Source organism: Pleurodeles waltl, chromosome 3_1 (assembly GCF_031143425.1).
Source record: "Pleurodeles waltl isolate 20211129_DDA chromosome 3_1, aPleWal1.hap1.20221129, whole genome shotgun sequence".
In the NCBI taxonomy this organism is placed as follows: Eukaryota; Metazoa; Chordata; class Amphibia; order Caudata; family Salamandridae; genus Pleurodeles; species Pleurodeles waltl.
Window position 1 is genome coordinate 1,714,295,744 of NC_090440.1, and position 23,129 is coordinate 1,714,318,872.

Consider the following 23,129-nt stretch of genomic DNA (forward strand, 5'->3'; position numbering starts at 1 on the left):
TAGGGACGAGACAGGGTGGGCCAATGGGTTGGAATAGGTCAGCACAGGAGAGGAAAAGTTTCTTTGTTGCAATTGGGTTGAACCTGGAAGAGGGCGTGGGTGTGGAAGCAGAGGGAGTGGTCGTAAGTGGTGTAGGTGTGCGTGATGTGGGTGCAGGTGACGGGACAGTATGCTGAGGTGTGGTGGATGTGTGATGGGTGGGTGTTTTGGTGCGTTTGAGTGTCTTGGGAGGAGGGGGGTGGACACAGTGGGACAAAACAGGCTGCCAGTGTGAATGTATGTTGTCTGGGTGCCTGCAAGTCTGGTGAGTGTGCTGCACGTGTCAACTAAAGTAGTTATGGTGAGTGCAGGTGTGGTGTCTGGGGTGCATGTATGGATGTGTGTTATTGTGGTGACTGCAGGAATAGGCTCAGCAACAGTGAATGAATGTGCAGTGCCTGGGGGTGTGCATGTAGAGGGGACAGACAGGGAGGCGGAAAAGGTGGGCACACTGGGGGAAGTGGATATTGTTGTGTGTGCATGTGTATGTTGGCTGTGTGTATGCTTGTGGTGGGAGGTGTGGTGCTTGTGTTTTGAAGTGTGCTTCTTGTGTGTTGAGGTGTGTGCTTGCGTGTCAGAATGTGTGCTATGGACGGGTGAAGGGAGTGGGGTGCTGGAAGGGGTAGAGGAGGTTGGAGGGGGGACAGAATGACCAGGGACACTGGCTGCCATCCAAGAGGAGGCCAGAGCCTGAAAAGATCTCTATAGTCCAGACACGGCACCATGAATGCCATCCAGATAGGCATTGGTATGCTGCATCTCTGATGCATTGACAATGGTTGTCTGCCCTACAGAGATGGTTCTCAGGAGGTCAATAGCCTCTTCCATGAGGGCAGCAGGACTGACTGGGGCATGAGAAGAGGTGCCTGGGGTGAAGGAGACGCCCACCCTTCTGGGTGAGCAGGCACAGGCAACTCGATGGGGAGCAAATGGGAGGACGGTGATGGTATGGGGGATGGTGGAAGATGACACAGTAGGCGTGGGCCCACTAGGGTCCATAATTGCCAGGGAGCTCCCATCGGAGGAGGTATCGGAGTCACTACCTCCAGTGGTAGTTGCCTCCCCCATGGTACTCCCCTTGCCCTCCAACCCACTGGTCCCCTTGGCATTGGACGACTCTGCCTCCGAGGATCTGTGGGCCACTGCATCCACACTCGCCGGTGCCTCAGCTCCCTCACCAGATGATGCTGATGTACACAGACAACACAAGAGAACAGGGATGGGGCGACAAAACATGAGAGACATTTGTAAATAGCTGAATGGAGGTACAATAGTGGTTCACACACACCCACCCACCCAGAAGACCCTCCAACAGGCAGCACCTACCGCTACACCCATGGCTATGCCCCTGACTAGTGCCCAGAACTCTGCTCTACAGCCATTCCCCAAATATCTTAAGGACCTGACGTGTAGTAGACCTGTCCAAAACACCCCTACTCCCCACGGGGGCCATAATGTAGATGGACATTAGTCATAGTCCCTGCAACTAGGCAGCATAAATCCAAATGCACACACACACGCACACATGCATCAAGGGTAAAAAATATGGTATGTGTACTCACCCCCTTATGACTGCTGTGCAGCCTTCAAGTGCCCATCCAGGTCTGGGTACGCCACCGCCAGGATGCATTGCATAAGGGGGGTTAGTGCCCGACGGGCACCCCTTCCCCATTGGGAGGACTTCCCCAGCTGGGCCTTTGCAGATCTTTCGCACCCAGCGCCGCAGGTCCTCCCACCTCTTCCTACAGTGGGTGCTCCGCCGGTTGTTGACCCCCAGGGTCTGCACCTCCTTGGCGATGGCATGCCAAAGTCCCCTCTTCTGGTGGGCCCTTACATAAAAGGGACACACAGAAATGTAACACAGAGGTCAGGCACTGGCCAATCATATGCAGCTGGCTATACGTCCACTATGGGACGGACAGTACAAAGCGACTAACAGCACATACACATGCAGCATGTCCGAAACCCTGGCCCAACCAGTGTCAGAGGTGCACACATGTATGCAGCCAACACCAACCATTACACACATCCGTGGTCTCCAATCCTCCTACTCACCTGTACTTCTGGCCGTCCGTAGAGCATGGCGTACAGGGGCAGGACCCCGTCCACGAGCCTCTCCAATTCCTCCTGGGTCAAGGCCGGGTCCCTTTCCCCTGCAACATGTGCCACTTCCATGACCAGAGGCAGTACACAGCAATACACTCAGTGGAGTACCTGCTTGCACGAGATCAGGCAGTCAAGTGAAGTTGGGGTGACGAGTTTGCGTACGCACCGCGGCGGTGTGCACCGTCACCGCTGGCGGTGATCATGATACGCTAGGATTCCCCATTGACATCAATGTAAACCAATGAATTTGCGCACAGCGGTAAACACCACCTTACGCTGTTACGCCAACTGCTAGAGGTATGAGGTCACTTCCACAACGACAGTTCTGGATTTCATGGGGCAGACATTTTGGCTAAAACTACGCATTTGTAAAACTCCCATCTGCACAATGCAGGCTCTATTGTTCCCCAAACACCCATAGGCATGTGACAATTAGCATTACCTCACCTGACCAGCCCTGATCTATTATTGTGGTTAAGTTGCTGTTATGTCACACACACTATGCATTAGTGTCGTCTACAATCATGCCAGCTGTGCTGAATGACTAGCAATGTGTGCCGATGTATGTGTGTTCCTCACATGTGTTTTCAACTTCTCCTAGGTACAGACCCTTGTGGCGAGGAAGGGCCCCATCAGTGTACAGACCACTTGGGGATTTGCGGACCATGGTGGAGCGTCACATCATTATCAATTATAGACTCACTTGTGCAGCTATTCTTAAAATTTGTGCATTACTGGATCCTACACTGACTCCGGCAGATCGTAATCAGCATGCCATCCCTACTGAAGTGCAGGTGCTCTGTGCACTCCATTTCCTGGCCACTGGCTCATTTTAAGTGACAGTTGGCATGTGTGCAGGTTTTTCACAGCCAAAGTTTAGCATTATACTGTCAAGATTCCTGAATGCATTTGTACGACACCTGCAGTCATATGTGAGGTTTCCCCGAAGTGCTGACCTCCCTGCCATCAAGTTGGACTTCTATGCCTTTGCCAACATACCCCATGTGATAGGTGCCATCGATGGCACCTACATAGCTATCATTCCCCCAAGAGTCAGTGAACAGGTGTACAGGAACAACTTTCATTCCATGAACATTCAATTGGTGTGTACTGTAGACCAGTAAATCACACATGTGAATGTCATGTTCCCTAATTCAGTCCATGATTCATTTGTGCTGAGGAACAGTAGTGTGCCACACAAGATGGAACAACTACAAGAGGACAGAGGGTGGATCATAGGTAGGTGTTTCTGTCACTTATTGCCACCTAGCAGACAGCCAGGCTGTCTCCTTCTGAGGCTTGTCATTTAAAGTTGTGTTGTGCACCCTTTTCTAGGTGATTCTGGCTATCCCAACTTGCGTTGGCTCCTGACACCAGTGAGGAATCCTGGAACAGATGCAGAGAGGAATTACAATGAGGCCCATGGACGTACTAGGAGGGTGATAGAGCGCACAATAGGTCTCCTGAAGGCTAGATTTCATTGTCTACATATCTCTGGCGGTTCCCGGGCCTATGGGCCTAAAAAGGTGTGTAGAATAGTGGTGGCCTGCTGCATGCTGCACGCTGCACAACGTGGCTGTGAGAAATTCTATCCCCCTCTTGGAGGAGGAGGGTGCTGTATATCCAGACCACCTTCCTCAGAGAGGGCATGAGAGTGATGGTGATGATGAGAAAGGGGAAGATGTTAAGTCCAGGACCCAACTGATAGAACTCTACTTCCAGTAACTATGTGGGACAATTGGATGAGATGGGTGTCTGTGCATCATATTGTCAGTGAGCCTTGTCATTTAGGGGGGTGTTGGGTCAATACTAATTGCCACTGTGACCAGGTCTGCATAGGACAGATTACAATTAAGTCTATTATTTCAACACATATTTAGGCACAACAACATGTAAGGCGTGTGGTGCTTTTCATGCTACTCAGATACAAATAAAGGAGTTATCAACCAGTTGCATCCATACTGCACTTTGTTCAAACTTAATGACAGGGGACATTGTAACAGGTGAAAATGTGTTTTATTTGGCGCAGGTATGATAAAATGCAGATTACAGTGATGGGAGTGGGCTAATGGTGGTTATCCAAAATGGCAACATAGTCGCAGCATTGTTGGCAGTATTGGTAGTTCCATCTATGCTTACATGAGTTTGTATTATTTGTAGCACTGTTTGGTGGTTGATTAAGTGGGACTCTTGGTGGACAGTTTTTTGCAGAGTCACTTCTTAGAAGGGGGCTTGTTCTTGGCAGGTGTTCCTGTGCCATATCTTGGCCCGAGGGTCAGTTTGGGCGCCTGTTGTTGGCCTGTAGGGGTTGAGGTGGATGTCCCCTGTGTGGCCTCAGAGGGTAGTACATGTGAAGTTGATGCTGATACTCTTGTTGTCTGGTCTGTATCCTGTGCTGTAGTGGGGGCTTCCTGTTCTGTGTGGGCCTCAGGCTGTGTTTGGACAAGCTGCAGCAGCACACCTGCTATGCTGGCCATTGTGGCACTGTGCAGTTTCTACTGCTCCATGGCCTCATGGTGGTGTGCTTGCTGCATCCTCTGAACCTGCTCCAGGGTGGATACTATCTGGGCCAATCTGTCCTGGGTATGGTGGTAGGCTCCCAGGACCTCGGAAATCATGTCGTGGGCTGCAGCATCCATCCTGTGGCCTCCCTCTTGGGCCACTGATGCCCTCCCACTGGGCCTAGCCCCCTGTGCCTGTGTCCCCTGCACAGGTCTGGCGGTAGCACTTGTACTGGGGTCATCGTCTTCCTGCCTGTTGGTAGGGGGTGACTGTTGCCTCTGTACTTGTGTTCCACCAGTCTGTGGCCTGGATACACAGGTGTGGGGGCGGTTGCCCCGGGCTGATGTTATTGGCTGGGTGGTAGGGGTGTCAGTGGTATCCTGGGTGGGACTGATGGATGGTGACAGTCCAGGACTGTGTGAGGGGCCAGCCTGATTGTCAGTGTCCAGGGTCTAATCCCCAGTGTCCTGTGACGTGCCTCTGTTTCCCTGTGGGGCACTGCCACTCCTTGTCCTGTCCGTCAGGGTGGCATGGGTGGTGGTGCCTGTTGGGGGAAATGGACATGTCTGTTACATTAGCATGGTCGGATGGGGTGCAGAGGCCTGGGCGGGTTTGTGCAGCTTATACACTTTGGGGCCATGCAGGATGCTTTGGTGAGGTTAGCATTGCTTTTAGCTTAGGATGTGGAGGTGCATTATGGGTGTTATAGGCCATTGTGTTTCCTTGCAAGGGTGAGTGGCTGTGCACGGGGGACGGGTGTGGGCCTGTTAGTGGGTTTGTGGGCATGCAGGGGAGATGGATTACGTGCTTGTGGGCTGGGTGGGGTAGTGGTCCTGGTGGGTGTTGGAGGGGTGGGGTGGTGCATGCATTACAGGTGTGATGGACATGGGGTAATTGTAGATGACTTACCCAATTCCATTCCTCCAGTGAGTCCAGTGAGGCCCTCAGGGTGCAGGATGGCCAGTACCTTTTCCTCCCAGTCAGTGTAGTCAGGTGGTGTTGGTGGAGGTCCTCCCCCAGTCTTCTGGACTGCAATGTGGTGCCTGGATGCCATGGCCCTGACCTTCCCCCGCAGGTCATTCCATCTCTTGCGGATGTCGTCCCTGGTGTGTGGATGGTGTCCCAATGCATTGGCCCTGTTGACTATTGTCTGCCATAGCTCCATCTTCCTGGCGATCGGTGTGTGCTGCACCTGTGCCCTGAATAGTTGTGGCTCGACCTTCAGGATCTCGTCCACCATGGTCCTTAGCTCCCTTTCTGTGAAGTGTGGGTGTTTGGGGGGTGCCATGGTGAGTGTCGTGAATGGTGTCTTGTGTGGATCTAGGTGAGGGTGCTCTTGTGTGGTTGGGCGTAAGTATCGTGGATTGTGGCGTACGGTGTCTGCTTCTGGTGTTCTCTGTTTTAGTTGGCCTACTTTTGTTGCAAAGGATTGTGGGGTGTGTCTGTGAGTGTTTTATAGTGTTGTGGATGTGTGTCAGGTGTGTGGGTTTCTAACTTATCCAGTGTGTGCACTTCTTACTTCTTGTTGTAGTTCGCCTTCCACTGACCGCCGCAGTGATTTGTGCATCATTATTTGGAGGGCGGGGTGTTGGTGTGCTCGGTGGTGGTGGGGTGGGAGTTCCAGCATTTCTGCCAACAAGGTCCTGGCGGTGACTGGTGGAAGCGTGATTTTTGTCGGATTCAGATTTTTGATTCAGTATATGGTGGGTTTCTGTTCACTGCCAATGGCGGTCTTCTGTTCGCCGTCGCCACGGTGGTCGACGGTGTTTACCGCTAGGTTCATAATGAGGGCCTAAGTAAATTGACTAAATGTAATGGGTAGTTTGTCATCAATAATCCTCCCTAAAACCGGATCACTTTTCAATATCCTCCAATTCCTAACTATAATTCCTGTGACACTCCCACTGCTCACATTGTATGTGGTGATGAAGCATGTTGTATTAGTCTCGGTTTGGTAAATCTTGTCAGGGGCAAAACAATCTCCTCCCTAGATCTCTCTGATCCTACTCTCTGCTTTCTTAACTGCCCAATCTAGATAACCTCTTTCACTAAATCTAGACTGCATGATCTTCAATTCTTTCTCAAAGTCTTCATCATTTGTACATTTGTGTCTGGCTCTGACAAATTCACCGTAGGGGATGCTCCACTTGAGCCAATTAGGGTGGTTACTGAGGGCATTAAGCAGAGTATTTTCCACTGTGGGTTTTCGGTAAAGCTTAGATATTAATCCATTCCTTTCCACTTTCTTCATCACATCTATCTCGGATTCACTCAATTGACATGTGAATTCCAGATTATATACATTCTGATTAATTCTCTCCACAAATTCTCTGGCTGCTTCCTTGGTGCCCTTCCAAATCAGAAATAAATCATCATTAAAGTGCATCCATAGTAGATTTCTGTACATGTCTCCTTCAAAGTCAGGGTAGGTGGCCACTTGCTTCTTCACCAGCCTATCAGCAAGTTTGCGTAGCTGGTGGCGAAACAGGTGCCCACTGACATCCTGCAAGTTTGTATAGCTCTCCATTAAACATAAATGCATTGTTACTAAGGCAAAAGTGCATAATTTGTAACAGCATTAGAGTATGGGCATACAGGGTTATGGGTCTAGCTCTTAAAAAATACTCTGTGGCATTAAGCCCATCCTCAAGGTTAATGAATGCGTATAGGGACTTGACGTTTAAGGTCATGAGAGTAAAGTTCTCCTCCCAATGTGCCCTCAATCTCTTGAGAAAATCCCTTGTGTCTTCTATACGTGATGGCAAATCATTAACAAAGGGTCTAAGGAAGAAATCTACGTATTGTGAGGTGTTTTCCAAGAGACTGTCTTTGGAAGACACAATGGGCCTGCCCGGTGGGTTTTCAAGTGACATGTACCTTAGGTAGTAAGTTCAGAAATGGTAGTTAAGAGTCATCATTTTTGAGGTATTGGTACTCCTCCAATTCCAGCAGCCCCTTGTCCTTTCACATACACAATAAGTGCCAGTACTTTACTATAGTTTCTCTGTACTCAGCCTAGGTGGTCCTACTGTAACACCCTGGCTTTTGTAGCTGTCTCATTGCTTCCTTAACATACATATTCTTGTCCATATCACAATATCAACTTAGCTAGTGACTCAATGGCCTTTCTTTGTGCCCAAGTGATATTCTGTTTGTCTCTAACTCTACCTGTCCGCAGTTATCTTAGATCACCCACCACTATATCATAAAACACACCTATGGCATCATATGATATCATAGTGGTATATTTGGATTTAGGCAGGAGGAAGATGACCTGTGAGCCTCAGACTCTGATCCTAAAACATAGTCTTACGGGGGCTCGAGTAGCGCTCTACCAGTGGTGATACCAGGTGCCTCACATGAGATTATTTGATTATGCTCCAATGATGCAAATAAAAAGTATTCAGTGACTGTTGTCAAACTATGGGGTGTTGTTGCAGGTTCTCAGAGCTTCTAGGGCCCATTACAAGCCAAACAAATGTTGACATGCATAGCCAGCTGGGGGTAGCCGAGCGGGACCACTGGGACAGACCCGCCCCTCTATTAGTATAACAAGAAAGGTCTCCTGTGAAAATTGCAAATTGTTTTGCAACTTTGGATGGGGAGTGCATGCCTATTTATTCTGGGGAGTGGAAGTTGGGAAGTTTATTGTTGGATGTTTTGGGGAGTTATTCTGAGTCATTTCAAAAGGGAAATAACTCATAATTGGAAAAACACCGGGGGGACCCTACACCATGTTCTGGCGCTGAGAACTGGAGAGGTGGGCAACCTAGGAGGGTGAAGCACTCCTCAGAAAAGCCAGGAGAGGGGTACGACAGATCGAGATTGCCCAAGCATGGGAAAGGCTGGTATATACATTAAAAGTTCCAGAAGACCAGCCAGTGAACTCATTGACCGTGAGATCTAGACCACACTCCCTGATAGTGATGCAGCTAACATTAGGGAAAGGGCCCAAAGACTAAATTAAATACTGTGGGTGATCTTCAACCTCCACGTCCCACCTCAATACTCATGCATTAATCCTGCCAACACTAGCCATGTGCCTGGCAAGACTCATCATACTATTAAAACCATAATATGACACCGACTCTTACATGGGGGAGGTTAGATAGGAAGGTAGTGAAGATGAAGGGGACAGTGGATGGGGCAAGAAGCTGAAACTCGAATAATGATGGGGAATTTCATTTATATATAATTTATGACTGCCAAATGTAAAAAGCAGGCACTCATGTATGACTGTCACTTGCCATTGTTTAATAGGTTACTAAATATCAATAAAATCTGTTTACAAAAAAAAAAAAAAAAATTTGGGGCCAGTTGGCTTTGGCAATGATTTTTAGTGATGCTGTACAGCATCCCCGATGCGGTGCAGTCTGGCTAAAGCAGAACCCCAAAAAAGGGCACTATGAAGTTGCAGCAGCGTCAGTTTGTAAGCGCACTCACCACGCAATGCTGAAGGCACTTTTTTTATTTATGGATCGAAGTGGATTGATATATTGAAACGAGCATTTGCAGTACAGTAGGTCTTGCATTTGCTTGAGTTAGAGCTATCGGCGTTATAAATGCATAACTGGACTTTTCTTGCCACATAAATTGGTCAACCATGCCACATAATTTGGTCCTCTCTGCTTATATATATATGTGTGTGTGTATATATGTATATATATATATAAAACTAAAGCACTTCCATTTACCTTCTTCCTCTAGCTGTAATAAACAATTAAAATATTCTAATATACTAATTAGAATAAAATACCACTTTCAACGGCCCACCATCAGAGTTGTCATGTGCAGCAGCTGAGCTCCTGAAGAAAACGCTGACCTATTTCTGGCTGCAGATAAAACGGCCATGTTAACAGATGTTAATCTTCTAATCTGTTTTTCCTGTGAGCACTTCAGACAGCATCACAGATGTCTACAGGAGGGGTTCCAAGCATTCTTGTCATGACACAGTTATTGCTAAATAAATAAATGTGTAATGCATAGGGACGATGCACCGCTTCCGCCTGACACCACCACCTCCTCCTGTTCACTAAGGTGATGTTCCTTGCTTCCGGTTCCTTGGGCCGTTTTCTTCGTGTTAGATAATGGACTAACACACTCATTTAATGCCCACTGGTCGTGGATTGACCAGCAGAATTCCTCACGAAATAGATTTGTAAAATTACCAGGACAAGGTGACAAAGCCGATTCCCAACTTGGCTCTAGCAGTAGTGGTCGCAGCCAGTGGTTCTCAGTATAATACAAGACTCAAAGACAACACCTTAACTTAAAACATCATGAGACACCAATGCAACAAACTTCACTTTCATCATGTTGCCTGTAAAGGACATTAAAACTAATACATCCAAACTTCAATAGTGTGTTTCAACTATAAACATGGATGATTTCTATAGACACCAGACAGGACACTTCCCCAGGTCTGCCTTTTCGTGATCAAGTCACACAAAAAACCTGCCACTGAGCTCCCACATCACAGACGAAAATGGCAGCCGAGTAACAGATGGTGGAGCGGGGTTTGCTGTGGACTGGAATCAACTCCGGGTGCTCACCAGACAAAACGCACAGAAAACATTTTTTAAAATGTCACCAAACTGAAACTGCTTTGGTTTTCTCAGTGAGTGTGTTAGAAACAGTTACAAACAAGACAGCGTTAGCTACCCCCTTATTTCTGCTTGCCTTTCTTCCCACTCTCAAGTTGCCGCTTTGATAACGGTTTACAAAACTAAGGGGCGCTTTAATGTCGGAGTGCGATTAAATGAAAATGCCTGTAAACTGGTGAACTATGGTCTGTAACTTCCACGAACTGCCTTTCTTTTGGAGCTTACACTTGGTCTGAAGGAAATAGTTAGGAGTTGTACTATGTTTTCAATTACGGTGCTTCCAGTTTGAAGTCAATTGCTGGAGAGGAGCAGACCGCTATTTTAACATGCATGACAAACAGATGCTTTTCCCAGCACAGAGCAGCACTCGTACAGAATAGTTAAGGGGATATGACATACACACAGGTGATTAGAGAAACAAGTAATTAAATAAAAAATGAAGATGGGCGAGCTGTCACCACCAGGGACCGGAGGCAGGCAAAGAAAATCCCACCCAAGGAAGGGCAGGAGCCAGGCAGCTGAGAGAGGGCACAGAGAGTCCACAAAGTCCAAATGTGACCAGGATAACAGTCTGTTTTATAGCCTTGTTTACAGCTAAGCTAAACTAAGAGCAAGAATGCTCTGAGAAGCTTTTCTGAACACAAACAGAAAAAAAAGAAAAAAAGGTCTCCTTAAGACCAGATAAACAGGACAAAGCGTAATTATACAATAGTTGGTCCCTGCTCCCAAAGACAACAAGGAGGGACTATCAGGCATGACTGACCACTAGCAAGGAAGAATTTTAAATGGTACTGAAACAAGCAAATGAAATCGCCTAAAGTCCACAGTAAGTATGTAAGTGTACTAAACTATACAAGAGGCCATGCGCATACGCTCGACCTAAAAAAGTAGCATAAAAATGTTTTTTTTGTCCTTTGGCAAAGCTGGTAAGGGGAAGTGATAACGCGTCCAGCCCTTATAAATTACCTGTACCTGGACACGTTGGAGGTCGGTGAACCTTTTAGCCGAGTCGGGCTCTCTTCATCCTCGGATAATCGGGTTACTTAAATCAATAATCAATAACTATTGTATCCGATAACCAATATTCAATTAATAGATTGAAATAACACATTAGGAATCAACAACATTTGGCATTTCGATGCACCATGACCTTTCACTCATGAATAACCACACCAGTTTATTAAAAGTTAGTGAATTTATTTCCCTATATTAACAAAGCTAGCACAATGTATATAAGTCTCAAAACCAAATGATATATGTATACGAACATTACTAGCTGTCCATAACGGCGGAAGAAACGCAATCTACGCAAAATCTGAATAATGATACATTCAGTTATGGCAATACAAATCACTAATGTAAGCAACTGAATTTTACTAATTTCATACATCGGTCAGCATGACAAGATTTCAATTCAACATGGTGCATCAATTGCATACCTCAACTAACCTCTAATTAGCATTGGCATGTGGGGCTTCATGCAAAACGAATTTATTCAACACAAATTTGGAAAAACTTCTAGCTTGGGCCCTATTAAAATAGCAGTTGGTACCTAAAAGGAAAAACACAATGCATAATACAATTATCCTTTCATAATTACCAATTACAATCAGCATTCAAGAAAGTCTTCGTCCTTTAGGTACCGGTTCGATCAGCATGGGGCAGATTCCAAAAGGACAAAGTTAAGGGCAAGTTTCCTTGCAGCAGCAAGGAGAATGGGCAAAATTACTGCATGGGCAAGACGGGGCAAATTAAAGTTAAAGTCTCTAGGGTGAAAATTCTCAAAGTCTCTTTCTCTGGAATAAAGAAAGGGCATCAAGATGTTGTCTAAGATGGCGTCTGGCGTTTGGCTTCAAAGATGGCATCAAGGAAAATGGCTGACTACTCTTTGTCCAGTGGGTTTAAGTAAGAAACATTCCAAATTCTGCAGGATCTTCCATTGGAGGGTTCATAGGATGGCTTCAAATTGACCAATGAAAAATGTCTTTCTACTAGTACTCATTTATGCATACATTGTCCTTGGAGACTTGGAACACAAGTTGCAACATGGCTTGCCAATTATTTTGGTATCTGTACCCTCATTGTCCGCACTTGCAGAGACTGACCTTGCTTCAAAGGGGATGAAACTGGCCTAGTACGAAACCTTGGAGATAAGTGTATTAGTCATCTCTACTGGAAAAATACAACTTTAAGCAAGAATATATGTTTCATTAGTTCAAGGAAAAAGCCACACAGTTAGAATTTGAGACCAGGCAACTAGGCCAAAGCCTTTACTAAATTTAAGTTAAGCATAAAACAGTTTCAACAAGAAATCATGGCACACATTTGCAATTATGACGGATTACTACATTTTTCAATTCCTCATGATTAATAAAGCTCGTTTATAATATTGGCGAACTACTCCGAGGGCACAATTTCCCTCGTACATTATTTTCTTTATTAAAATCACACTACATTATACGATTTTGGTTACATGATATATGAATATATGTTGGACCCTCTTTTTCTGCGTCATCAGAAGCAAGGAGGAGGGAGTGTGTGGGGGTAATCAACATGGAGGGCAGGGGGTGAGCAACATGTAGGTTGGAAGCAACCGTGGGGGCGGGAGAGCAACATGGGCAAGAGAGAGAAACCTAGAGTGTGAAGTGTAAGTGAGGGTAGAAGCACACAGGCAAGAAAGGAACAGTGAACATACACAAAGCGTATTGCCAGAGCTTGTTAATATATATTGCCTCATCTCAAAATTAGACAGATAGCGACACCATGTGGTGAACTGTCATTAGTTCAGGTGTTGAAAATTAAGTATTGGTGCCAAGCACTGGAAACAACCAGCTCATATTAAGCACAGGACTGCTCTGAGCCTGTTCAGTACAAATGTGTAGCAGAGGACAGAGACCTGTGCAGCTCAACCCTTTCCATCACACCATTTCCTTATGTGATTTAGAGAAAACCATTACCACCTGTTGGGTGACCAATAAATGATGTCCATGCTTTTAACTATGTCAATAATCTCCTCCTAGTTAGCAAGTGCATAATGAATAAAATGAGGTTCTTGAACAGAAGCCAACACAGAACTGGTTGCATGTTGTGTATTATTATCGATAGTTCGCGTATTTGTACCTCAATCTGCCATTAGTTTGGTATTGCTGCACATATTACTCTGCTCTTCGAAAAATATCTGTTGGTATGTTACTTTACCATTACAACCTCCGGGGAATGACAAACAGCTGATGCTGATCCTTCAGAATTGATTCCATACCAGCTGAATAGGGAAAACAGCCTTATATAACAAGAGGTGGAAATATAGGAAGGATGATGCAGATTCCAGATATTTACTTGAACTATTCCCCTGACGAAAGGACCATCCTGAAATGCATTGGAGCAAAGTCTAGCCATGGAAATCAAGATCATTAAAAGTTTGCTCTGACGTTTTTGCTTAGAGTTTTGGAATGTTTGCTAAATTAAATATATTTTAGGCCAAACTCAAAAGTATCACAAGTTTGGTTGATCTCCTTTTGTGTTGATCATGTCATTTAAGACACCTTCTGTGGTTCCCCCTAGCTGTAGGAGCCCCCCCAGTAGTACTAACATTAAGGTGCACTAGGTGCTTGTTTTGGATTATGTTGAGGATTGCATAAAACTAGCTCTCCTGCTACTGTGGCATTCTATCTGGTATAACATGCAGGCCTCCCTTAGCAGAGATGTAATTGCAGGTTGTCTGTCATTGCACTGGATGTCTCTTTATTATGCATACAGTACATTCAAACTCATTTCTCTAATCTTGGAAGATCTAGCTTATTCACTGACCCAACTTCTATGAAGAAGGAGGATAAGAGGCGGGTGAAGGAAAACTTTCTGTCAAAACTGTTTATGTATAGGGAGTTAGTGCAAGAATTTGGCTCTGTATATACTGTACCAAAATGAGGTATAGTGTGCACAGAGTACATGGGTTCCTTAGAGGCTTGACAGAAGCTAAAGTAGATAATACTAATACTCTTTGGTGGAGGTGTGGACGAGCAGTTAGGCTTATCAAAGGGTAGTGCAAATCATTTGTTGTACACACACATTCAAGAAATGAGGCACACACTCAATGATTAACTCCAGGTAAATTGTTTTTATATAACAAAAATATATTTTGTTACTTTATTACTAGAACCAGATCTTTGTTGCAGGTAAGTACAGTTGTAAATAGGTATCAAGCATATGTATCACATGCACTTTGTTTGTTTTTTGCAGATAAAGCAGTTTACAAATAATTAACGGTTTTCAATTTCCAAAGTTGACAGTACAATTTTTCATAGGAGTCAATAGAGTCCTGTGGAGGGAAGTGTTAGCACAGTTAACAGGTCTTTACACGACTTACAATTCCAGTCTTCGGTGATTAGGATGTCCAAAGGGCAAAGTTTAGGCTGACTCCAAAGGTGCACCACCAGGGGTCGGCTGGGTGCCGAGGTCAAAGTTGGCATTGTGTTTTCAATAGAATCCTATGAGGACTGGGGCGATTGGTAGAAAGCAGATTGCAAGTAAGTACCCGCGGTTCCAGAACACAGGCCTGGGGGGTTTAGGTCAGCATGGGGGGGGGCACAGGTCAGCACCAACACACCCCCTCAGTGGCTCATGGGAGCCTTCATCAGATCCAGTCACGATCAGGGGGGTCCTCTGGATTCAGCCTGCAGGTGTCGTCATATTGGCCAGCAGAGGTCAGCCCAGGGTGGACTTGAGGTCGGAATTTCCTGGGGACCTTTTCTAGACCGTTGGGCTACCTGGACTTGGGACGTGAGCGTTGGGTGGAGAGTGGGCAGGGCTCACGGATCCGGGGCGGTTCTATTGTTGTTTTTGGAGGTTTCTTCTGGACAGAGCCACTGTCTTCAGGAGTTCTTGGTCCTCTGCTGGGCAGGCAGCACTCTTAGGGTCTGTAGAGGTGGTTGGTCCTACAGGATGCATCTCCTTTTTGGAGCAGGAGTCTTGAAGCTGCAGACAAGCTGGTAGGGCTGGGGCCAAGTCAGTTGTTGTCTGGAGGCTTCACTGCTGGGGGTCGGCTTTGCAGACCTTCTTCTTTCGTGAGGTTGCCAGAAATCTGGTGAGTAAGGTTCAGGGGTGCCTCTAAATACTAGATTTAGGGGTGTTACAGAGGTGAGAGGGCAGTAGCCCATAGCTACTGTCCCTGAGGGTGGCTACATCCTTCCTGTGCCCACTCCCTTTGGGGAGGGTGGCACATTCCTATCGGTCCCTATCCTCCAAAAAATGATGGAGGGTTCTGCAAGGATAAGGTAACTTCGGCTCTGGACACCTTAGGGGTGTCCTAACTGCAATGGTCACTCCTCCTTGTTTTACCTAATTTTCCCATCCGACCTGCTGCCAAAATTGGGTCCTGGTCCGGGGGGGGCAGGCATCTCTGCTAGCTACAGTGCCCTGGGGCACCATAACTGGAGGCCTGAGCCTTTGAGGCTCCCCCTCAAGAGTTACAGTTCCTGCAATTGGGGGGGGGTGGAGGGGGGGCTGAAGCACTTCCACCTAGGGCATGCTTTGTTTCTGACCCCAGAGAGCACAAAGGCTCTCACCCCATGGGGTCAGAAACTTGTCTGTTAGTGGCAGACTGGCACAGACTGGTCAGCCCTGCACTAAAGGGTTGGATAAAATACAGGGGCATCTCTAAGATGACCTCAGTGTGCATTTTACAATAAATCCAGCACTGGCATCAGTGTGGATTTATTGTGCGGAGACGTTTGATACCAAACTTCCCAGTCTTCAGTGAAGCCATCATTTGTCGTAATGACAAACTCCTAGTCTATATACTGAATATGGCCACAGTGCACTTACAATGTCTAAGAAGGACTTCAACACTTTAGGGGCTTCTTACTCATGCAGCTAAGCCCTCACCTGTGGTATAGTGCACCCTGCCTTAGGGCTGTAAGGCCTGCTAGAGGGGTGACGTACCTATGCCACAGGCAGTGGTTTCTGGGCATGGCACCCTGGAAGGGGTGCCATGTCAACTTTATCATTTCCTACCCACCAACACACACAATCTGCAATGGCAGTGTGCATGTGTTTGGTGAGGGGTCCCTTAGGGTGGCACAATACATGCTGCAGCCCTTAGGGACACTCCCTGGTCACAGAGCCCTTGGTACCACTGGTACCTTTTACAAAGGATTTAGCTGTGTGTCAGGGGTGTGCCAATTGTGGAAACAATGGTACAGTTTAGGGAAAGAACACTGGTGCTTGGGCCTGGTTATAGGGATACCAGCACACACTCAGTTAAGTTAGCATCAATACCAGGCAGAAGGTGGGGGGGGGGAGGGTAACCATGCCAAAAAGAACACTTTCCTATAGTTGGCCTTATCTACTTCTGAATCTTTTAGTAACTATGCATTGATCAAAACATACCCTGAGATCAAACCATATTTAGAGTGGGTTAATAACCTTTGGGAAAGATCACTCCTTACTAGTTTTCGCTTGAGTTATGTTAGATAGAAACTGTGTTTTCCTCCTGGTCATTATGATATTTTCATCATTTGTTATTGCCCCTGTGATGAATCATCCGAACAAACCATATTCCACTTCCCGTTTTTCTGTAGATATTACAGAGACTTGTCTAGAGGCCTGCTTATCCCAGCGTTTCAGAAAGCAAAGATTAAAAACTGTAGAGCTGTGGTTTTTTAACTGTAGTATTGTGTTCTCAGGAAATATGTTAGAGAATGGGCATGTTTTTAAAATCTGCTGCCAGACTACATAATTTCCAGTTGTTGTAATATCAGTTTTATCTAATTTTAGCATTTTATAATTTTATGATATGAACTAGGTGTTTAACTTGTGAATGGTGGCTTTTTTTAACCATATTGCTATTGTATTATGTCTCTGATTCTTGCTTCTGTGTGTGCTTTTTGGTCTTCTTTTTCGGTCAAAATAAAGATCTAATGAATGAATGACATCTTCTGTGCAGTGGGTCTGGTAGCTGGTCTGCCATCAGTACTTATATTTTCAACCCAGGCATGGGGTATGTATTCCTGTAGCACAATAAAACTGAATATTGTTGATAAAACATTAATGAAAAAAGTGTTTACAACTTCATGGACACTCAACATCATATCCTATGCCAATGATATCCAGCTTATCCTCTCACTATTAGAAGACCCCTCTGCCATGCAGGCAAACTTCCACAGTATCATATCGAACATCACCGACTGGATGAGAAACAAACTGCTTACAACTAAACACATACAAGCCAGAAGTATTGATCTTCAGAAACACTTCCACATGGAAGGACACCTGGTGGTACCCCGAACTAGGACCCCCACCAACACTGTCTGACCACATCTGCAACCTCGGCATCATCCTGGACAGTAAGCTCACCATGAAAAAAACAGATCAACGCAGTCTCTGCTGTCTGCTTCCTCACACTCTGCATGCTCCACAAGATTTTCAAGTGGCTCCCCTTCGACACCAGATGTGCCATCACACATGTACTGGTCATCAGCCGCCTGGACTACAGCAACAGTGGAATCCCTGCACACCTCAAGAGGCTGCAGACCATACAGAACGCAGGTGCCATACTTATCCTAGACCTCCATGAGTGCATCCACATTGCCCACCACTACAAGTATCTTCACTGACTGCCCAACCTTCAGAGATGCCAGTTTAAGTTGCTGATCCACGCCTTCAAAGCCCTCCACAACCTAAGACCAGCATATATCAACCACCAACTAAACTTACACCTTCCCTCTAGACCCCTGCACTTTGCCTCCCATTGCTTCGCCCACATCCATCGCAGCAACAGTGGAGGATGTCTCCTACCTCGCTGATAAGTCTTAGAATCATCTCCCACTTCAACTGTGGACTTCATCCTCTCTGTGGGAATTCAGGAGAGGACTTAAGACCTGACTGTTTGATTGAGCCCCATGCGGCACTACTCTCAGTGCCTGGATACCCTCATGGGTGATTAGCCATGCTTTCCAAATCCAGATTGATTGATTGCCAAGGAAAGCTTTGAAAACATTCCTTTTAGCTTAAATTACCGGGTTTAGCCCCAGTGACATATGCTGCAACACTTAGTGCATCGTATTAGGAACACTTCTCTGAACCTCACACCCTTAACAAACATCTTCCACACAGATCACTCCACACCCACACCATTCTAAACATACATTTTGAAAGGATACCCAGATACCAATTTAGTAGAACCATTTTGTAGCCTCAGCAGGGGTATAGTATGCAATAAAAGCTTGCTCCTAGCCCACAGCTCAATTGTCATTGTAGGCTTTCATCCTACACACCACAAATGAGGCCTCTATCCCTAGTGGAGTTTAATACAAGTCCATCAATCACATCAAGAGTAGTAACTGTAGCATTGTTGAGGTCCCTTATTGGAGCCGATCAGTGACTTCCCCAATTTGAAGCTTAGCGTTATAAAGCTATAAAAGGATGGAAAAGAGTCCCGGCCCCAAATCTGAGAAACCTTTTCCCTGCTAGGGCTAAACTAGAAGGTGGACATTGCATCCACTTTGCTATGCTATTCTGACATCCAGTGAGATTCGAGCTAGCTCTCAAAGGAGCTACCCACCATGTTTCCTCGACTGGCCCCTCTATCAAAGAAAGCCCTTGAAAAGAAGGTCTGGCTATTACAAGCTTGACCGATGCCGCCTGTTTCTTATGGCCAAAGCAAAGACCCCTACTGGGACCATGGCCTTAATGGAATTTTCTCTAAAGGAATTGCAGCTCATTGAATTGCATTGGGATGTCACTGCTGAATCCAAATGGTGACAGTTGCTTCCAGCATAAAGTCCAAGTATACATCTGTTTTCCCAGCCAGTGGCATAATGCAGGTGTGCAGCATCCTTGGCTTTGCACTCTTAGCAGGAATTTAATGTAGCTTAAAACAGTGCATACATGGGGGTGTGGCCAAAGAGCCTAAGAAGGTAGATGCAAAGTGAATCTGCTCCGGGGCCCAGATGACACAATCTTCATGATTCCTGCATGGTCTTGCCACCTAGGAGGCTCCTCAACTTTCCACCTGACTTTGTCTCCCTATGCATGGTGCCACAGAGCTGGAGCAGCGACCAATCGGCCTGCAATAATGGGAGTGGGACGCTAACCGAGTGGGGCCACCCAGCTTACAGCAGCCACACAAGTAGGTCTGCTGCACTACCCACCCTGTACTTGCCTTCCGAGCAGGAACCTCACATCATGGCGGACTGCAGCAAGCAGCATACCAGCCAGGCCAGCTGTGAGGCTGCACCGGATCCTCGACGAAGAAGTGAGAGGCTCGAGTGCTCTTGTGCTTCATCTCCACACAGGCGTTGGGTGACGGGCGAGGCCTTGAACCCCGTCCCCAATCCACATAGCAGGCTGACTCTTAGGCGCAGTAGACCCCAGGCGACACACCGCAATGCTGTCATTGGGACTGTGGGCAGGCCCTAGAGCCCCTATCCCCCTGTTCTCACAGCGATCTCAGACACCGTCCGAGCCCAGGGAGGGGGGGGGGGGTGAAAACCTATGTGGTCCAACAGCAAGAACGGACACATGACTCCCACGGACTCGGAGGATAGGGCTGGAAACAGCTAACACCAATCCCCTCTGTCCCCCACCTTACCTGCAAGGAGGGAATATTGTGACACTTGCTCTCCTGCCTTTGTCCCAGCTCTACTTATGCCTCTGCAGCTGCATGAACAGGTCGCCCTGCCTAACTAGGCTGTGAATCTTGCAGTGGTGAGTCCGACTCCCTCCCAGCTATCTCCCTCAAACAGCGCTCTCCCACAAACGGGGTGGTCTCTCTGCAGGACATCAATTGGGGGAAGCTGGGGGAAATGAGACTGGGGTTGCCCAGTGCACAACACCTCCCTTCTACACCTTGGCTGACTGTGATAACTTACGACAGAGAGGGTCAGCGTTACGCCACACCTGGCAGGACATCAAGATTAGGGGGGCCTGTCCCTGACAGCTTCGCCACCATATAACACGAGGCCGGAGGTGGCGGGAGGATCACAGACTGAGCCACCCCTGGTCATCGCCTAGATGGCTCTGGCCTAACCCAGCACACTGAGGCACGCACAACACTTGGAAGGTGGCTCCCGGCAACAGAACCCTTACTTGGCGACCACCGACTCCATTCTTGTGAAAGACGATTGGATTTGTACCACAAGCCATAGCCCGGCTGAATGCTAGGTGGCCCTTGCACGAACCCACCATGGGCAGACAGAAATCCATGAAACTTCAATCCCTTCTGCCCTCTCCCACACACACCATAGGGAGGGCTTTGACCATATCATAGGAGCCCCTCGACAGCCACAGAACTCAGCTGAGAAACTGGATACCATCCTACTTGCCATTGAATCCTTCTGCATGTCCGTAGTAGAACGCATAGAGGAGATGGCCTCCTTTACGAAGACCAACAGAGACTGCCCTCTAGGGTCACCAACACAACGCCATATCTCAGAGATGGCTCCACAACTGAAGACACAGGAACAGTGTGCCCGGGACCTTCTTGACAGTGTGTAATGGTTGAAATCTCATGCTGAGGATGCAGAGGACAGAGCCCGTCATAACGACATCTGTGTTGTAGGCCTTTCGGAGGGTGTGGAGGGCTCCAAGCCAATGATTGACTTCCTTGAGGAAGGAGTAAAGTCGTTCATGCCATCCAACACTCGCACCCCACATTTCTCCATTGAGAGAGCACACCGGGTCACCACTCACAGAACCCCGCTGGGGTTCTCCCCCTTGTAAAGTTGTGAAACAGCTGCTCCACTATAAAGACAGGGATATGATTCTTCAGGCGGCTAGACTCGCTGCAGCACTGATTTAACAGAACAGCCGGGTATCAGTGTTCCCAGACTACAAGATGCAAACTCAGCGGCACCGTTATTCATTTCTCTTCCCAGCAAAACTGAAAGTTCTGCACAACAACTGCACATATTTTTTCACATAACCCACATCGGCCTGGGACTGGCTAGAAACTTAGTTTGATAGTGTACAGCATCCCTTGCTGTCTCCAGCAGCCTAGCCACATCCCAGACCCTGCAGGAGCTGCAGGGGAAGGCCTTGCAAGTGCCCTAATGATACACCCAGAGGTCCGTCTCTGAAAGCTCTGTGTCAGAGCCAGCAATCCGCCAGAGAGGCAGCTTTCGCTCTGCATCAAGCCTCACCCTCTCATCACACGAGCTCAAGTGACACTGGGAGCAACAATGATGTGTCCCCAGTCCCCAATCTGCATATGGGGCTCTTGGCAAGTCTGACTATGACTCCAAAATCAGCCAATGACCTGCTATGATGCAAGGCCTCTGGATCACGGCCCTAGCCTCGCCTTCCTTGACCACAGTACACATCCCCTGAAGGAGTTCGGGACCAGGTCAAGCGTTTCACAGTGCTGCGCTATGCCCGTTGTTCCTTGCCTTCCATCTTGATGCTTCAGGTGACCCATCTGATGGGCTCCAGGTGCCCACCCCTGTCCCATCAGGGTTACAATAGAGTTTACCATGCTGGGTACGCCAGGGGATCCCAAGGAGTAGCTATTCTCCTGTGCTGCACCTTCCCTATGGTGGTGGCCTAGACTTGGTCTGATCCGGATGGTCAACATGTTGTCCTAGCAGGCCTGGCTTTACGGCCGCCCACTAAACCTTCTGTGCCTTTACGTTCCTTTAGAGCCCTTCTTGACTACTCTTCTCATTGTGGTAGCACTACTACATCCAGCCTTTACACTCATAGAGGGGGTGACTTCAACACAGTCCTAGACCCTTCCATGGACTCCACCAGTCCCCCTTTCAACATCAGTTGCAGTCGTGCCAGGTGTCTTCTCAAATGAGTCTAGCACTGAGCGATGGGAACTGTAAGAACCTTTTACATTAGAGAAGATTGGCAAGGCCATCTTGGAGATGGCATCTGGTAAAACACATGTCCCCGACAGCTATCCTAGAATTTTACAGTAAGTACTGGGACATTCTTATTCCACATTTATTAAACCTCTACAGGGAAGTGGCACAAGTTGGTTCCTTCCCTCTGGATCTTGATCAAGCTACAGTTGTAGTTCTACCAAAGACTCTCCCTCCACCGCCCTCTTGTGTGCTTATCGATCCATATCCCTTCGTAACATGGAAACACAGATTTTTTTTACCATCCTGGCCTTGCACCTGCACCAGGTCTTCTGGTCCTTAATTCACCCAGACCAATGCAGCTTTATGCTGGCCAGGAGTATGAGACATTGACTGAGACGCCTCCGTGTGATGCTAGCTCATCGTCACCTCCTATCATCCCAACTCACGTTTCTCCTAATAGACTTCGAAAAAGCGTGTGACACTGAATTGGAAGTACCTGGTTCAAGTGCTAGAGAGGGTGGGGTTTGGACTCTAATTCTGCAGCCTTGTCCTGGTTTTATTCTCCAATCCGCCTGCTCGGGTTCAAGTTAATGGGGTTGTTTCCACTGAATTCCCCATAAGGTGAGGGACCTGGCATTGTTGCCCTCTGTCCCCACTCCTTTTTGAGTGGCCATCAAACCCCTGGCACTACTTCTGAGATGCAATGCACAAATAAGAAGATGGGGGTGGCCTTCACAGCATGAATACCACATTGCACTGTATGTAGATGACTTTCTCCTATATTTCGCAGACCCGACCAGTAGTGGCCCTCATTACCTACAGTTCCTAAGACTCTTGGCATAGGCCTCGGGCCTAACCGTCAACCCCGCCAGATCAGTGCTGGTCCCACTAGCTCCCTCACAGGACTGTGTGGTCTGGTAAATTACCATCCCTGTTCTCTGTCTGAGTTTTCGTTGCCTAGGCATTCGGGTGGCCCTGAATCCTGTGCTGATGTGATCCCTCAATGTCACACCCTTCACCCGCAAGGTCAAAGAAGAACTTAAGAAGTGTCAGACACTCCTATTAAGTGACATGGTGA